Raw genomic sequence first — 17,579 nt, 5'->3', positions numbered from 1 at the left:
TTCTACAGACATCTATCATTTTGTGGGTGATTCAGTTTCTATTTCTTGATGTCTTCCTCCTCATTAGTTCTGATTTCCCTACTTTTTAGAATGTACTATTGACTGTATATATGCATTGGTGGATGTCGTAAATGCCACATTGTTGAGTCTGATTTGGCTGTGGTCTGACTTTCACAGTGTTGTACTGTCTCAGCAGACAAGGTCACTTGCAGAGAGCAGCCCATCTGTTTCAGGCTCACTGTTAAGCTTGGCTAGTATACATATAGGATATTTTTGCTTGAACGATAGATAGTTCATTCCCATCACCAAGCTGTGGCTCCAATGGAATCTCCTACATCATAGGTGGTCATCATCCCTAACCATGCTTTTTTGAATTTTAAGCCTTTCTCACACCTTGTGTGGGTCTGGGGAGTTTTGCAGCTTGCAGCTCCTTGCTGGTGCCTTGGCCGTCTTGTAAAGTTCACTACCCCTGCACATGAGTGGAGGTTTTACTACATCCCACATGAAAGCAATTGTCAAACTCTATGGGACTGTTTTGCTGATTTCTGAAGCTGTTTGTCTTCATGTAGTTTCTAACCTTCTAGAATCTTCCCTGAAACTTCCAGTCACTACAGTGTCATTGAATTCATAGGCCAATCTCCTTAAGTCAGTGAAGACATACAGCTAGAGTGGGGTCTCCCCTCCTGATCCCTGTGTCCTGAAACTGCTCCACACAGTATGCATGGCCCGGCTTCCTTGGCTCCTCCTTGAGGATGACATCTTTGAGCTGCTGCTGTGCAGGGTTTGGTAGCTACACTGTTTGGGAACTTGGTGTGAGGTCAACTTAGGACACTCCTTTTTCCTCCACAGAAACAAGCAAAAGTCTGGATCTGAGCATTTAATAATGCCAGCTAAGCATGTTTTGGAGACTCGTGGCTAATTGAAGTTGCAGAGAAAAGCAAATTCAGAAAACATAATTAATTACTCCAAGAAAGCTCCTGTCGGAGCACTTATGCCCAGATGGCCTGCCTTAAGGTAACACCAAATACTCATTCTGAACATTAGTGGTGTTCAGATTTCTATTCCCATTTGAAGGTCTTCTAAATAGCATTTTAATATACATCTTTCTAATGTCAGTCAGAGCTGTGGCATTTTTGAATGGTTCAACCAGAGCACGTTTCTGTTTTACTAATGTGTTTACTGTGGAAATGTGTGTCATGTGTTTTTCTCACTAAATTAAAACAGGAGGACACCAGGCAGGCAGGTGTAGACTTGGGATCAAATAGAATCCATTTTACACTGAAGGCTTTTTGTCCTGGAAACAGAACTTGTCTAGATCGGCTCTGAGGTGCCAAGGGACCCAGGCCTTCCAGATACTGCAAGATTTTTTTCTGGTGCTAATCTGCTGGTCTGGGCTCTAAGTGGGTATTGTTTGCATGGTTTATTCAATTTGTCCTGCTATTAACCGTGAAATGTTAAAAAAAAAAAAGTCAACTAAACTTTTCTTCCCACCTACAATTGTTCATTCCATGTTTCCTAAAACGGATTTTTAAAGATCTTATTTGAGCATGTAGCATATTTTAAATCATGTTTTTGTCCCCATGAGTATGCAAAGCAGAAAATATAAGTGAAAACAAATTGACTAGTGTATCATTACTCCCCACCGCCACATGTATGAATACACATGTGTGTTTGTGTGTTCTGTTCCTTTGTACACAGACACACTTGTGTATGCAGGTGCATAACACACATGGATGTCAGAGGACAACTTTACAAGTCTCTCTTCAGATGCTGTCCACCTTCGTTTTCCTTGTTGCTGTTTTAAGACAGGGTCTCTAATGACCTGGAACTCACTAGTAAGCTAAAAGGCGGGTTGACCAGTAAGCTCCCGTGACCTACCTCCCCGGTGCTGGGATTGCAAGTGTGCACAACCACACCTGGCCTTTAAAAAATGCAGCTTTTGGGGAATTGAACTCAGGTCCTCATGGTGGCAAAGCAGAAGCTTTACTGACTGAGCTTCCTTCGGAAGGGTTAAACTCTCCCACCCTCACAACTGAGTCTAGGTTTCAGTTCTCTGAGAAGGACAAATAGGTGTCTGTCCCAACAAAGGGCCATCAATCTCCAAGGCGTCACATTCAGGGCCGAGGGCGAGAACAAACACAAGGTCTAAGTCAGCCTCACAGTGTCTCCAGGACAAAGCCAGCAGCGCCTTCTGAGTCACGTCCGGACTTGCCCAAGCTTGTGCCAGTGTGTCCAAACATGATAAGACTAAACCTCAGCCAATTAAAAGCACACTAATGTAACTGCTGCTTGTCTAACCAATCATATTTGTGATGACCTAACTGCCCCTGAAACTCCCCCTAGCTGTGCTTAAAAGGAGCCTGCAGGTTTCTCTCAGGGTCGTCGCCATTTTGTAAAGGTGAACAACCCCACATGCATGCTGGTATAATAAACACTCTTTGCTCTCACATACTATCTGAACCTGGGGTCTTCCTTCAGTGTTTCCTCGGACCCTACACTTCCTAGTCCTCATTGTTTACATATTTCTATATGAAGATATTTCAGACAAGATACAGTCATCAAACTCCTCTTTTAACTTAAACTATCAATATTAGTGTTAAATGCATCTGATAGTCTATCAAGAATATCAGTGGCATGGTATTTCCATAAAAATGCACAACTGTTGTCTCTGAAGTTTTATTCCAAGTTTCTGATGCAAATTCTGAAATACCTGAGCACAAACTGTTCTTAATCTTCCTCAGGTGACAACAGATGTTTCCTTATAAGATGGCAAGGGAAGGAGTCTAAAGGGATACAAATAGGGAGAGAAAGCTAAATTACCACTTACATTATACATTAGAGACCCCAAAAACCTACCAGAAAAAGTCTAGAAATGATAAACAAATTCAGCAATGTGGCAAGATACAGAATCAACTTGCAGAATCTGTAACTTGTCTATCCACCAAAAACAAACATACAAAGAATGAGATTGTATACACATTCCCATTCACAATATCTAGGAATAAATTTAACCAAGGAAGTGAACGGCCTATATATGAAATCTTTAAAACTTGGAAGAAAGAGATAGAAAAAGATACTAGAAAACTGAAAGATATCCCATGCTTATAGATTGGTAGAACTAACATTGTGAAAATGACCATTCTAGCAAAACCTATTTACAGATTGAATGCAACCCCAATCAAATCCCCTATCTCATTCTTTACAGAAACGGGAAAAAAAACTATCCTAAAATTCATATGAATGCACAAAACACCCCTGATAGTCGGAACAACCCTGAGCAAAAGAAGCAATACTGGAGGGTTTCAATTCCAGGTCTTAAGATATGTTTCAGAGCTACAGTAATAAAAACAACATGGTGCTTGCCCAGAAACAGGCCTACAGACTGATGGGACAAATCAAAGACCCCAAAATAAGTACATGTGCCTCCAGCCACTTAATATTTAACAAAGATGCCCAAAACATAATATGTAGAAAAGAAAGTGTCTTCAACAGATGATACTGGGAAAATTGGACATCCATATGCAGAAGAAAGACATTAGACCCATGTCTACCACCTTGCACAAAAACTAATTCCAAATGGATCAAAGACTTAAAAGTGGAACCTGAAACTGCTAGAAGAAACATAGGCAGTGCCTACATGATATAGGTGTAGGAAGGACTTCCTGAATAGGACCCCATTTCCTGGGGACCAAGGACAACAACTGACAAGTGGGGCCTCATCAACTATGCAGCTTCTGCACAGCTGAAGAAACAATCAACCAGGTAAAGAGGAAGCCACAGAGTGGGAGGGAATCTTTGCCAGCTACACATCTGACAGAGGATTAATATCCAGAACATGCAAAGAACAAACAAACAAATGAAAAACAAAGTCAAAACAAACAAACAAATGGCCCATTTGAAAAAACGGACTGGAACTTGAACAGAGAGCTCCCAAAAGAAGACAAAAAGTGGCTAAGAAAAAATGTTCATTATCCCTAACAATTAGGTAAATACACATCAAAACAACTTTGAGATTTCCTGTTCCTCCAGTCAGGATAGCAAATATCAGTGGAACAAGAGACAACAAATGCTGGAAGGGGTGTAGGAAAAGGAACCCTCATTCACTTTGGTGGGGCTGCAAACTGGTGCAGTCACTATGGAAATCAGTGTGGAGAATGCTCAAAAAGCTACACATAAATCCACCATAGGACTCAGCTACACCACTCCTTGGCATGTGCCCACAGGACTCGGCATCCTGCTCCGCAGACACTTGCTCTGCCATGTTTGCTGCTCCTCTATTCACAATAGCTGGGAAAATGGAAACAACCTAAAGGTCCTTCAACCATAAATGGATAATGAAAACATCACACACACACACACACACACACACACACACACACACACACACACACACACACACTTTATGGAATACTATTCAGCTGTAAAGAAAAATGAAATCATGAACTTGACAGTAAATGGATGGAACTAGGAAAGGTCATACTGAGTGAGGTAACCCAGACCCAGAAGACAGAGGCTGCATGTTCTCTCTTTCAAGGGGCTCCTGGCTCTAAATCTTGAGGTGTGAGTGCACAGCCTGGAGAAAACAACAGAAACAAGGAAATTAAAAGGGGACCACTGACAGGTGCCGGGGAGTGATAGCGAGGGGAAGAGCAGGGCTCGTGTGATGATCAGGGAAGGGGGCGTTCTTTAGGGGGACAGAAGCATGTGGGAGGAGGGTGAAGGGAAGCAGCATGATCCACGCAATCTGGCGGGGCATAGAAAACAGGAGGGAGAGAGTTCCACACAAGACGGAGGGAAGAGGGTAAAATAACAAGATGAATGTCTAAAAAGCCACAGAAATCATATCATTTACCAAAAATACCCTACAATACTGTAATTCTGTGTATAAATGAACACGTTCTCATCTAGGCTAATGGCGCTCCCTCCAAGAGCCAAAGACCATCTAACAAAAACCCATATATGAGAAGCTCTCTTTTGAGCAGTTGGTCAGGACTATCGAAGGAACTCCCCAAACATACAGCCTATTGCTTGTTGCCTTTGGTTGCCCTCAAGAGGTGAACGTAAGTCTTTATTGCTGAAGGCACCATGCACTTTAGAAACAGGGCTGAGAGGTCCCTGAGCTGGGACCTGAATGCTCCTTCCCAGGGCCTAGCTTTCATGATACCGGAAGGCACCAAGCAGCTTCCAATGGATGGAGACAACCAACAGTCCTACCAAGCTATGACACCTGTGAACCACATCAAATGACCAACATGGCATGATAACTTTCAGGGTGCAGTGGGGGCACACATACCTGGGCAGTCACCGAAAGTCCTCTAATTGGACTTAAGACCGCTCAACAAGAGGGAAACCATGCCTGGTACTGGAAACCTACATAACTACTCAGTGCTAGTGAAGTCATAGTGACTGGAGAAGAATCAACCACTAGCACAATCCCTAACAATCCATAAACATTTCCCCTTATACCCACGGAGAGGTGTGGTCTTCACTCCTCATCGGGGAAACTTCTCTTTGCAACAGATGGAGACCACCGCAGAAAACCACAGCCAATCAAAATACACATCTGTAGAGCCCCCATCCCAGTGGACTCATCTACAACACAGCTCCTGTGACTGAGGCTTGGGGGACATTGCAGAAGAGGGAGCAGAAGGAGTGTAAGATCCAAAGGATCTGTGAGTTTGCTGTGAAGTAGTGTCTCTTAGTAATGTCTAAAACAATACCCATAAAATCTCACCAACATGGCTGCCGAAACATGAGCTGAACAAGGACGGCGCCAATGGACCTGTCAAGGAGGATGGGGAAAGCCCCAAAGCCCACACAAAGACCTCTAGGCAACTGAGGAAAGCTAAGAGCAGGAGAAGTGGTCTTCCCAGGGAAGAGCACACCAGTTGGCTGTCCAGTGCCAAATGGCCAGCCCTGATGACATACATATACGAAGCATTTATACTGAGCAGGTCACATTTAGGAGCGTACATGTATATGAGTATGCATATATGCGTGAAATAACAGTTTAAAAAGAGGCCATGAGTTTGAAGGAGAGCAGGGAGGAGTATATGGGAGAGTTTGGAGGGAGGAAAGGGAAGGGGAAATGCTATAATTGTATTGTAATGTGGAACCAAAATAAGACCAAAATGCTCTCACCCCAAAACTAAAGGCCTAAGACTGCTCCTTTTAGCTACAGGCCATAAGTTACTGGAACAGGCCAGAAGTTACTGAGACCAGTCAGTTCAGATTCCAGAAACCAGGAAGTGTAAAAGTACAGAGCCACAAGATAGTCACGAGGTAATGCCTGCCAGACTATGGAATGTCCTCTCCCTGGTTTCCAGGGTAACTGATCACAGAAATGCCTCCACCTGAGGGCAGCCAATGAGAAATGGTGGCGGGCTTCCACTCCCTTAGAAGTAATTTCTAGAAGCCCCTAGAAGCGAGCCAATCAGAATTGTACCTGTACTAGCACCCCTAAATGATGTAACCTTGTGACTTTTCCCTTTAAAAACTGAGCTTGCAGACAGGTGGGCGCTTCCTCCAGCCTCCACTGCGTTGGATGTATTGGACGAAGTCCCTGCCTAGGCTTGTATTGCTTTTGGATATCCAGAATTAAACCATGCTTTTGCATTCCGGCATGCTCGTCTTTGGTGGTCTCTCTGGGGGTCACGATCTGGGCACAACATTTGGGGGCTCTCCGGGATCCCCAGAGACCCCCCACCGGGACCCCTAAGAGCTCCGGAGGTCCATCTGCACCGATCGGTAAGAGCGCTCTGTTTTCTTGTCTTTGCTTTCCTTTTCTTATCTGAAGCCGGCAGTTGAATCTGACAGGCTCACCTTGGCGGACGCGCCTGTAAGGTGACGCTGGAGGAGTTGGAAGACGTTTCAACCCCTCATCAGGACGCGGGGGTCCTTACAGGTCCCCCCGTCATAGGACGCCCGAGAGGGGTCCGTCTGTTAGGACGCCCGAGAGGGGTCCGTCTGTTAGGATGCCCGTGAGGGGTCCGTCTGTTTGGATCCGTCTGGGGATCGGGAGATACCCATGAGGGGTCCGTCTGTTTGGATCCATCTGGGGATCGGGAGAATTGTCCCTGTCCCATCTGTAGGTCTTTGGCATTATCGAGGCTCCCTCTCCGGACTCTCGTCTGCCTGGACCATCTGTAGGGCCCTTGTTCTTCCTTTTTGTCTGCCTATCTTGTTCGTCAGTGTTATTTGTTATACCTTCATAAATGTATAAATGTGTGAGAACTGTGGCCACATGTGTGAGTGTTTTATGCCTGAGCTTGTGTGTGCATTGGGATTTGTGGGCCGATTGCCAGCCGAAGGGATGGAGACCCCTTCGGTGGTTGAACTGGCACAGACTAACCTAACATTGCTTCCTTGCTCTCTCTGACCAGAGCACAGGCAGCAGGCAGCAGAAAGCTTGCGGCTGCACAGCTGCTACTTCGGGGACCCAGGGCGCCGCTGAGAGGGCTAGGCGGCCCGTGAGCATCACGGGGCCTAGATGCAGTGGGTTCGGGGCCCCAGCTAACTCAAAAAGCTGTGGAGTAGAGGCTTGGCTGCATGGGAACTAGGCATGGCTTTGTGCTAGAGCAGGCTGTGAGCACTGTGGGGCCCAGATTTGGCCGGCAGGTTCTGGCTGGGTTCCTGTGTGGACATGGGGCAGAGCTGGCAGGAGCCTCAAGGAGCTCAGTGTGGGGGCTGGTGGAGAACTAACTGCCCCTCCAGGGTCACAGCTGAGGAGTGGCCTACAGGTCTGTGGGCCCAGCCAGGGCGTGGAGTCACTTTCAGTCTGCCGTTATCCTGTACTTGAGGGTCTGAGGTTAACAGCAATCTTTTGTCTCCATGGTGCATGCCTTCCCCGTTCTCTTCCATACTGTTGGGTGGGGCTCCCAAGACCTGCCCTGGGGCTAAAACCTGATCAAGGTCTGGCTCCAAGAATGGAATGTCACCAACAGTTTCTGGTCTGCGGTACAGTGCTGATGCAAATTGAGTTATTCTTGTTATGGTATGTGCATGTATTTCTGTTCTTGTTTAAAATACTGTAACTTTACAATATATTCTAGAGTACTGAGGGAAATCACAAGAAAGACTTTGGTAAGAGTTTCTGTTTTGAAGGAAAAGAAAAGGGTGAAATTTGTAAATGTCTGAGGGATCAAAGGAACGGACTGAGGGTACATGGAAGGTTGTAGAAGGTCAGAGGTGATGTGATGCAAACTGTTTGTTATGGTTTCTTATACCTGCAAATACTGAATTTGAAAGTTAATTCTTATTGGTTTTCATCTTAAGAATGGCTAATGATTCTGCAAACTGCTTATGTGTGTATGTATACAGGCATGTGACTTGAAAATGTAAGCAAGCTTTAACTGTATGTATGTATGTGTGTAACTTGGATCCAACTGTGTGTATGTGTGCAAGTAATTACTGTTTAGAAAAACGAGCTTTAAACAGCAACCACGTGGCTCCCTCCATCTTGGCTGGTGACCTCATGGGCAGCCATGTGGCTGGCAGCCATCTTTTACTAAGGTTATAAAGATCTACTCCGGTTAACACCTAATACTTATGTCTTTACCAAGTGTTCAACAGCAAGTTTCTAGAGAATTTAAATAGATGGCAACATATGTTTAATAAATAAGGTATTTGATTAATATTAAAGCTGCACATCAATGCTTTTATTCACAGAAATATACCTTGCTCTGGCAGCCAAACTTTGCAACATAAAGGAATCATAGGAAACAGCTGAGGTTTGCAAATGTATGGCAGGACTAGAGTTCCAAAAAGAGTCTAGTTGCAGTGGTGGAAGACATTTGAGAGATATCAGTCTTTTAAGAACAGTTTTTATAGTTAAAAACCAATGGATTAAAAAATGTTTCTTCTTACCCAAGGTACGTTCAGGCTTAAGAATGTTGTATAATGATATTTTGTTTTGGTTTCTTTACTGAACCTGTATTTGATGCTAGAAGAGCTTCAACTTAAAAGCATTGTTTTTAGGCTACTTTTGTAGACTGTTAGAGAACATAAATAATCAGTCATAAGTAATCAAGTTTTTTAATTGTAGTCAGGGTAAGTAAGTACTGATGTAAGTTTACTCATTTACTCAGTCTCTTGCATATGTTTTCAGGGTTTAGCTTGAAACAAGTAATTAAAAACAAAGTTTGTCTATTCAGATATACCTGGACAGCCCTCATACTTCAGAGATCTGCAGAATATGGCATTTAAATGTTGATCTAAAAGCTTACTATATCAGACAGGCTTCCAGATCCTAGCAGTGACCCAAGGTCTCCAAAGAAGATTACATATGAGGCACCACAACGTCTCTGCCTGAAATATGACAACGCTGATCACAGGGCAAGATGCCCCAATGCAACGCCTGCCGCCAGGACCCAGCCCAGACTGTGGACAAGCAGTAGGACACTGGAATTGATTGCACCCTTTTGCGTGATCAAGGTCAGTCTTCCATGTCCCTATTCCACAGGAAAAATACTCTGCCTTATGGACCTGATGGCGGAAGAAGATTGATGCTGTTCTGACTGGTGCCTCCAACGGTATGGAGACCTGGGTAGGGATTGGTCCCTGTAATTTATAGGATTGGAAGCTTCTTGGTCTGCACTCAGATATAGTTTATCCTTCTCAGATCTCTGACAGTACTGATGGCCAGGCTAGCTCTAACTTTGTCAGCATGGCAGCATCAACCAGATCCTTCTGCAAGGCCATAGCTAGCTTGTTAGCTCACTTTTAGGAAAATGTTCTGAGATATAAAAGTTTAAGTAAGTCATAAAGGTTCAGATATGAGTCCAAAATGAGATAAGTTTCAGATTACTCTCCTGTTCTATGGTTCAGAGCTTAACATTTAGGAGTCCTGATGAGCTGGTAGAGCAATGACTACTTACTGTTCAGTCACAAGCTCAATATTTTGGATTTGTTTTAGATGTCATCTAAATATGTCTAAATGTAAACCTAAAAGTGCCTCTCACCAGGCCAAAAATCTCTGTCCAATTTATACTTGGCTTTCTGGACAGAAGGAAAATGCACAAGCTTTTAACCCAAATCTGTAGTTCTTGTTGGAACTCAAAGGCATGAGTCCACTTCTGCTGTTTTACAGACAATATGGATTTCAGTATAGATTGGTAATACTAATGTATCTAAAACTTTTATGTCATTTTGTAAGTAGGCCTTAAAGGATCAAAAGAGTCATAAAAACCTAGACCCACTTCGCAGAGGTCAAAAGGACCCCAGATAAGTATTCCTAAAGATGGTATTTTTCCTCTCTCCTGGTCTTGGGACTACTGATTTTCCCATCACTAAGGGTATGGACCTAAGGGTTCCAAATAAGTTCATAAATTTTAACTTCTGTTCCTAGTTTAAATTTGTCTCAACAGATTTCCATTTGGCTGGCAGTCACCTCCAGGTTTCAGTCGCTGACTCCATTGATCCAGACGACTGTGAGCTCCAGACTTGCTAAAAGCTGACATGGACCAGCCCAGCTAACATGGTTCTTCCCTGTCCCGATGGGGTCAGGCAGCTACATACTTCTGACAAATGCCCCCTTGCCCAGTCTTTAACTAGCTTTTCAGCCTTTTGGGGCCCCCTGACATCGGCGCCCCAATGCCAGCTCGAAGCAGTTCCAGAAGAGAATACATCACCCATATTCCCTGTTCAGAAAAGGCTGAAATGCTGGGTCAAAAGAAAACTCCCTGGCATAGAGACAAGATGGCTAACTATACATGGCCATTATTAGAGAGGGATACTTAGGAGCTAACTGTCCAAAACCCATGATTGGGTTTCATTAGGCACATGAGAAGGGGGAAATGTGGAACCAAAATAAGACCAAAATGCTCTCACCCCAAAACTAAAGGCCTAAGACTGCTCCTTTTAGCTACAGGCCATAAGTTACTGGAACAGGCCAGAAGTTACTGAGACCAGTCAGTTCAGATTCCAGAAACCAGGAAGTGTAAAAGTACAGAGCCACAAGATAGTCACAAGGTAATGCCTGCCAGACTATGGAATGTCCTCTCCCTGGTTTCCAGGGTAACTGATCACAGAAATGCCTCCACCTGAGGGCAGCCAATGAGAAATGGTGGCGGGCTTCCACTCCCTTAGAAGTAATTTCTAGAAGCCCCTAGAAGCGTGCCAATCAGAATTGTACCTGTACTAGCACCCCTAAATGATGTAACCTTGTGACTTTTCCCTTTAAAAACTGAGCTTGCAGACAGGTGGGCGCTTCCTCCAGCCTCCACTGCGTTGGATGTATTGGACGAAGTCCCTGCCTAGGCTTGTATTGCTTTTGGATATCCAGAATTAAACCATGCTTTTGCATTCCGGCATGCTCGTCTTTGGTGGTCTCTCTGGGGGTCACGATCTGGGCACAACAGTAATTTCAAAAATAAAAGTAAGTATAAAAACTATAAACAAACAGATGAACAACAGAACGGATGGGCATCGAGTGCCCTTCCATCACTAGGGAGTGGGAATGAAAAGAGAAAGCACATGCACGTGCAGACAATGGCCACGTGGTGCCTGCTGCCTAGATCCTGCAGCACTAGAAGGTGCAGTCTTACACCAGCGATACGGAAATGTGACGGATGAGTCCTCATTTTTACCGGAACAAGATGTAGAATTCTCCCTTTCTTACTTATAAGCCCCTGGCTGCCTCTTTCTCTTGCCCTTCTCTGAATTGCAACAAATAGGCTGAAGTTGTTCACAAATTGGAGGAAACACCCAAAATGTACATGACAACAGCTTCCGCAGCGAGGGGGAGGGGCCACTCAACTGTCTGTGGATGGGCCAGACCTGAAACAACATCAAAGGTTTGCTTGAAAGCAGTGTGAGGCGATTGAATCCCAGAAGTCCAGATAGGGCTGGCTAAGTGACAGGACATCACATAAGAGAAATGCCCAACCCAGAGTGTGCACACATACACAGGAATATAGCCAGAAGGTTTCTCAGGTCCTACCCGGCCCCTTGGTCTGCATTCCTCTAGTCCCACCAGGCCCCGCGGTCCCTGAGTCACTTATAAAATAATCATTCAGAGCCTTAATATTAATCATCAACTGTATGGCCTATGGCAGACTTCTTGCTAGCTAGCTCTTATAGTTTAACTCAACCAATAACTATTAATCTATGTATCACCACATATCCCATTACATGTCGCTCCTAGGATGGCAGTCTGGCATCTCCCTCACTCCGCCTTTTTCTTTCCTGTCTCTCTCCTTGGATTTCCCGCCTACCTCTAAACTGCCTTGCCATAGTCCAAAGATGCTTATTTTTTAACCAAAGGGAACAACATATATTCACAGCATATAGAAAGACATCCCCTGCACAGGAATATTTCTCTGTGGTTTTCATTCTCTAATGGATCAAGTTTTCTGACCTGCCAGACTGTTGTGTTGAATGTCTTAATAGTCACATATGATATAAGTGCCTCATTCTTTTGACTTCACACTTCAGGTAATTAAAAATATTAGTTAGGAAGAACACAAGACATAGTGTGGACAGAATGATACACAATTCAGCACATGGCAAGTGAATGCACATGGCTAGACACATAGATTCAGGTACTGATCTATAGAATGCTCACACTCACTTGCCTCTGTTCTCAGGCTCTCCCTGGGGACACAGTGCAAGCTGAATCCAGAGTTAACATGGGACGCATCTCCATCTTCATCACAGCTGCAAGTATGTTCTTCCCTCTCTGTCTTGGGCCATCCTCTTCCTACAGGTGGGTCTGCTGACCCATAGAACTAATCTCAGATCAGCTGCCTGTGTTACAGCTAATACATGGACCACAGAGATATTATGATTCCTTTTATGACCCGCATTTACACTTATGGTTAACAGCCTTATCAGACTTGCCTCTCTGAAGCATTACTTCTACTTTTAGGTGTTATTACACAACTCCATGCTGTTCCTTTGTGGATACGCTGGACAAAACAACTGTATTGCAGTAGCTAGAGAATCACATCCCACTAACGTCTAGGGGGAAGTAAGGTGAGGTGGGGAAGGTTGAAGATCCATGCTTCGTGTTTGCTTCTGTCTTGTGATTACCAAATGTGTCTGGCCAGCTTTGCAGGCCACACTTGCAATGACTTCATTTGGGGAGATCGTGGTATCTTAAAGGCATGGACCCGCCGAGTAAGATACTTAACAGAGCACGGTGGTCTATACAGAGTACAGCGGCAGCTCTGGGAAGGCTGAGGGACAGTGGACAAGGAAGTCAGTACTGAAGACTTACATCAGCAGCTGTATCTTGTGTATTTCAATTTTTACTTTAAAAAAAATTCAAAGCAGCATTCTTAACTTGGAGAGCCATTTTTTTTTTTTGATTAACCAAAAGAGGAGAAACAACCAAATAACTGTAGATAACACTCAACATAATGGCTGAACCAAATCCAACCACACCAATTACTGTTCTAAATATAAAGGACTTAAACATTCCAAATAAAAGAATAACATTGTCAGATTCAATAAAAAGGAAAATAAAAATAAGACGCCAATACACAATGCCTATAAGAGATATGCCACAAATAAAAAGATGGAAATAAGGAAAATAACGGAATTATTTACCAAACAATAAAAATATTAGGAAAATGTATCTCAAGGCAGAGAGTGGCACTAAAGATAAAGAGGAAAATTTTATGGTAGTAAAAAATTCAATATAGTAAGAAGACAGAATGATTGTAAATGTGGATTACTTAATAACAGAGCTTCAAAATATATAAAGCAGAAATCAGAGGAGCTTAGTGGAGTAGCAGATGCGTCTTCTACCCCAGCTGAAATATAATCCACTCCCAATAGCAGAGGAGATGAGTGGACAAAAGTACCTATGTAGACAGAGAAATGAACACACTGTCAATCAACCTGCATGAATAGTATCAACAGAATGTGACACCCATTGACTGTATGACATGCTTTCTTACCAAAGGCATGTTTAATATTTACCAACAGAGAGATCATATGTTGGGCTGTACAAGTGATGAATGCATTGCATGTTTTTCAATAATTTCAAAACTGCATCTGAATTAAATTAGTATAAATAAATAAGTTAGCATAATAGACATCAAGTACTGCTGGCTGCAGAGCAGATGAACTTTGCCTGCTCCTCAGTCCTGGTCTATCTGAACACAGCCCAAAACCGTGGACGGGATGCCCAGAGTGGACGGCTCAGGACTCTGAAAAGTGAACAGTGGATGTGGACTGAGGAAGAAGACCAGAGTCTGAAATATAACTCAACTTGTGGTGAGTCTTTTTTTTTTTCTCACCTTTTGAAATCTCCTTGTCTGAAGTGAATACAGGCTAGAATTCAGGTCACCAGTGAGTGGGACTGAGCTTCAGGGGACACACTCTGGTAGTCCTCACAGGAGGAACAGGCTCATTGCCTTTTATAGTTCAGACATGCCCTCTTTCCCCTCTCTCTCCTGTCTCCCTCTCCTTGGCAACGTCCTCGGGCAACCTCTTGTCATGGATGGCAGGAGCTGTACGAGAGCCCACGGGGCACCACTGAAGGCCAAGGATATTCCTCTGTCATACGGCTTGCTGTGCCTCTCTGTGCCTCGGGCTCCACTTGCCGAGATGCACAGCCTAATGGGGTGACTAACTAAAACCCCTCATTTCTGTCTGGAGGACTAGAGGGGGTAACCTGATGAAGAATTTATTCTCTTTCATCTTTACATAGGACAGTTTCCATGTTAGGTTTGTCTGGTGTCTTACTATGAATGGATTCTCAACAGGACACTGTGGCTGCTGTGGCCCCATTCCTGGGGCACCCTGCCAGGAGGCACATCTGGTCCTCATGCTGATGTGAACTTTGATCATACTGACAAGGTGTTCTGGATTTTCTACTATTACTACTGATTTCCTATCTTGCAACCTAGAAGCAGTCTTTGAGTAGATACTTCAAGGCATGCAAACATCTTGCATTCCCATCAAATAAGATCCCTTGATTTGGTATCAACCATTAATTGTGTCCTGATACAATCTTTACTATCATGGGTGCAGGATGGTGGCATTGGCTGGCACTCATCCCACATTTACTGGTTAACATTTTGCTTTCTGCCTTAGGCAAGAATCTTATATTCCCCAAATTTATCTCCCTCCCCATCCCTCTTCCCCCATCCTTCCTCCACCCTCTGGTCTTCTTACTCTCTGACCTAACAAGATGTCCCAGGTTCTTCTTCTATGCATCCTGTTCAGCTCTGGAATCAGTCATTTATCTGAAGAGGCCTAATTCCAAGGCCTGGCTGTTAGGCATGCTTGTGGCAACTGGGATGTTTTGATTCTAGGCAATCAATTCAATAAGCAGAGCCTAAAATGAACATATTTACAGGGGGGAAACCCACACAAACATGCCAAGAACTCGCTTATGCTTACGCACTGTGCAGACACACAGACACATATGTTATTAGTGCATACGCACTGTGCAGACAGACACACATGTGTTATCAGTCTTGAGACTCCCAGCTCAGATCTCACCCTCTGAGTTCTTCGTTGCTCTCACCCCACTTTTGAATCTTTCTCACTCCACAGTGGGACTCTGGCTTCCAAACACACCTTTCCTTCACTTTTTAACCCTACAACATATGTGAAATAGTTTCGGAATAGCCACCTAAGCTATTATTTCTAAACAAAACAAACCAAGTATTAAAAAGTGTTCATTATTTCTTTGCAACTTGCCTCCCCCCCAAAAAAAACACATGAAGGTCTATAAAAAAGTCTGTGTCCATAAATCATGTAGTTTGGGGTGAGTTTCTCTCCCGTCTTCTGCATCTCTCCGCCCTCCACCCCCCTCTGCATTTTTTTGGTACAGTTAAGCCATGTGCTGGAGCTTCCTTACAGAGCAGGGTCTCACCCCAGTTCTTATTGATTTCCCTTTAGTGAATATATAGAACAAACTAGTTAAAAAAAAGTCCACAAAGGGAAAAGCCACTCATTCCTGGGTATTTTTTTTAACCTCATTGCAACTCTGTATTCCAATGGAGTATATGACCAATTTCATTGTTTTCTGTTTTATCCTCTACTGTGTCTTATTGTAAAGAAAAGTAGGTTTACATTTCCTGCATCTTTTTTCTTATACAAATAACAAAGGCCACTTTATCATTTGCTTTCTTCCTTTTTTTCCATCTAAAAGTATCTCCAGGAAGCCACTCTGTAATAGTTCATAGAGCCTTCCCTTACTCTTTTTCATGGGCATATAGCGGTCCATTAGAATAACCTTTTGGGTTTGTATTTTTGTATTATTGGAGATATGCCATAAGCACAACTGTTGGATCTAACCTGAAAGCCTCTTTCTTGTGGTCTATCTTCCAAGGTTTCAGAAAACACTACACAAGCTACCAAGGTGGGTGAAGCAGTTAGATATTCCTACCAGCTGCAACACCTAAGGCAGTCCTGCATGAAGGTGCAAATAAGTGGCACTCACACATCAGGGCCAACCAACAGCTTATAACTGGACTTAAGGCCCATTCAACAAAAAGGAAACCATGCCTGGTACTAGAAACATAGCCAGCTTCCCAGGGCGAGTGAAGTCATGGACCGTAGAAGAGAATCTGCTGCCACCACTTTGCTAGACCAGCATAATTCCTGACTACATTCCAAACCTTATCCTCATACCCAAGAGAAGTGTAGCTATCAACCCTCATCAAAGAAAGTTCTCTTTACAGCAGATGGAGAGACCATCGCAGAAAACCAAAACTGGACACATGCAGAGATCAATGGATCATTGGGAGTCTAGCCCCAGTAGGTAAACCTACTCACAGCTCCTACATCTATGGCTCAAGGAACATCAAAGAAGGGGGCCTAAAAGATTGTAAGAGACAGAACACCAGGAGTCTACGCCACCACAGACTCTCCTGGAAATGGCTGCATATACAGGACCGGAACAATGGCAGTATCAATGATCAGTGGACACGGGTATGTGAACGGAGTAAATTTCAAAGGGCCACACCCTTAGAGTGACTGCTTGGGAAAGGAGAATGAACTCCTTCCAGGGATGAGCCCCCGTATTTGATTGTCTAGTGCATAGCGGTCAGCCTTAAAACCGTCTACACACCTCCACCCACAATGTGCACTCCACAGGTTTTATTTATAAATGTTTGTGCACACCCACACAGTCACACACAGGTATGTAACGAATACAATCAAATAAAAAGAAGCTATCAACTGGAGAGTGTGGAGGGCATGTGAGGGGGGTTGAGGGAGGTAGTGGTGGTAGCTGGAGGAAGATAAGGGAAAGTGATCCAATTCTATCTTAATCAAAAACATTTTCTAAACAACTACAAGGGCAACTTGGTGACCAAGAAAATGAAGAAATAATTACTTATTCTATAGTGTCAAACTTTAAAAATTGGCAATTAAAATGTTAATAATAAAATTCTAATTCTAATTAATTTGAAATATAGAAGATTATGTATTCTCATATTCCAAAATTCATGTAATCTCAGATTTAGCAGAATTTTGATTTTATTCAATATTGAAGATCAAAGACTTAGTCAAAATAATAATTTGGCATATCTCTAATCCTAATTATTTCATGAGTTAAAAAGAGAAAGCCCTTCAGGATTAATAGCTGCCATCGAAGTTCACAAAGTTTCACCATGTGA

Source organism: Peromyscus maniculatus, chromosome 10 (assembly GCF_049852395.1).
Source record: "Peromyscus maniculatus bairdii isolate BWxNUB_F1_BW_parent chromosome 10, HU_Pman_BW_mat_3.1, whole genome shotgun sequence".
NCBI classification, from domain to species: domain Eukaryota; kingdom Metazoa; phylum Chordata; class Mammalia; order Rodentia; family Cricetidae; genus Peromyscus; species Peromyscus maniculatus.
Note: the sequence above shows the minus strand (reverse complement) of the source record.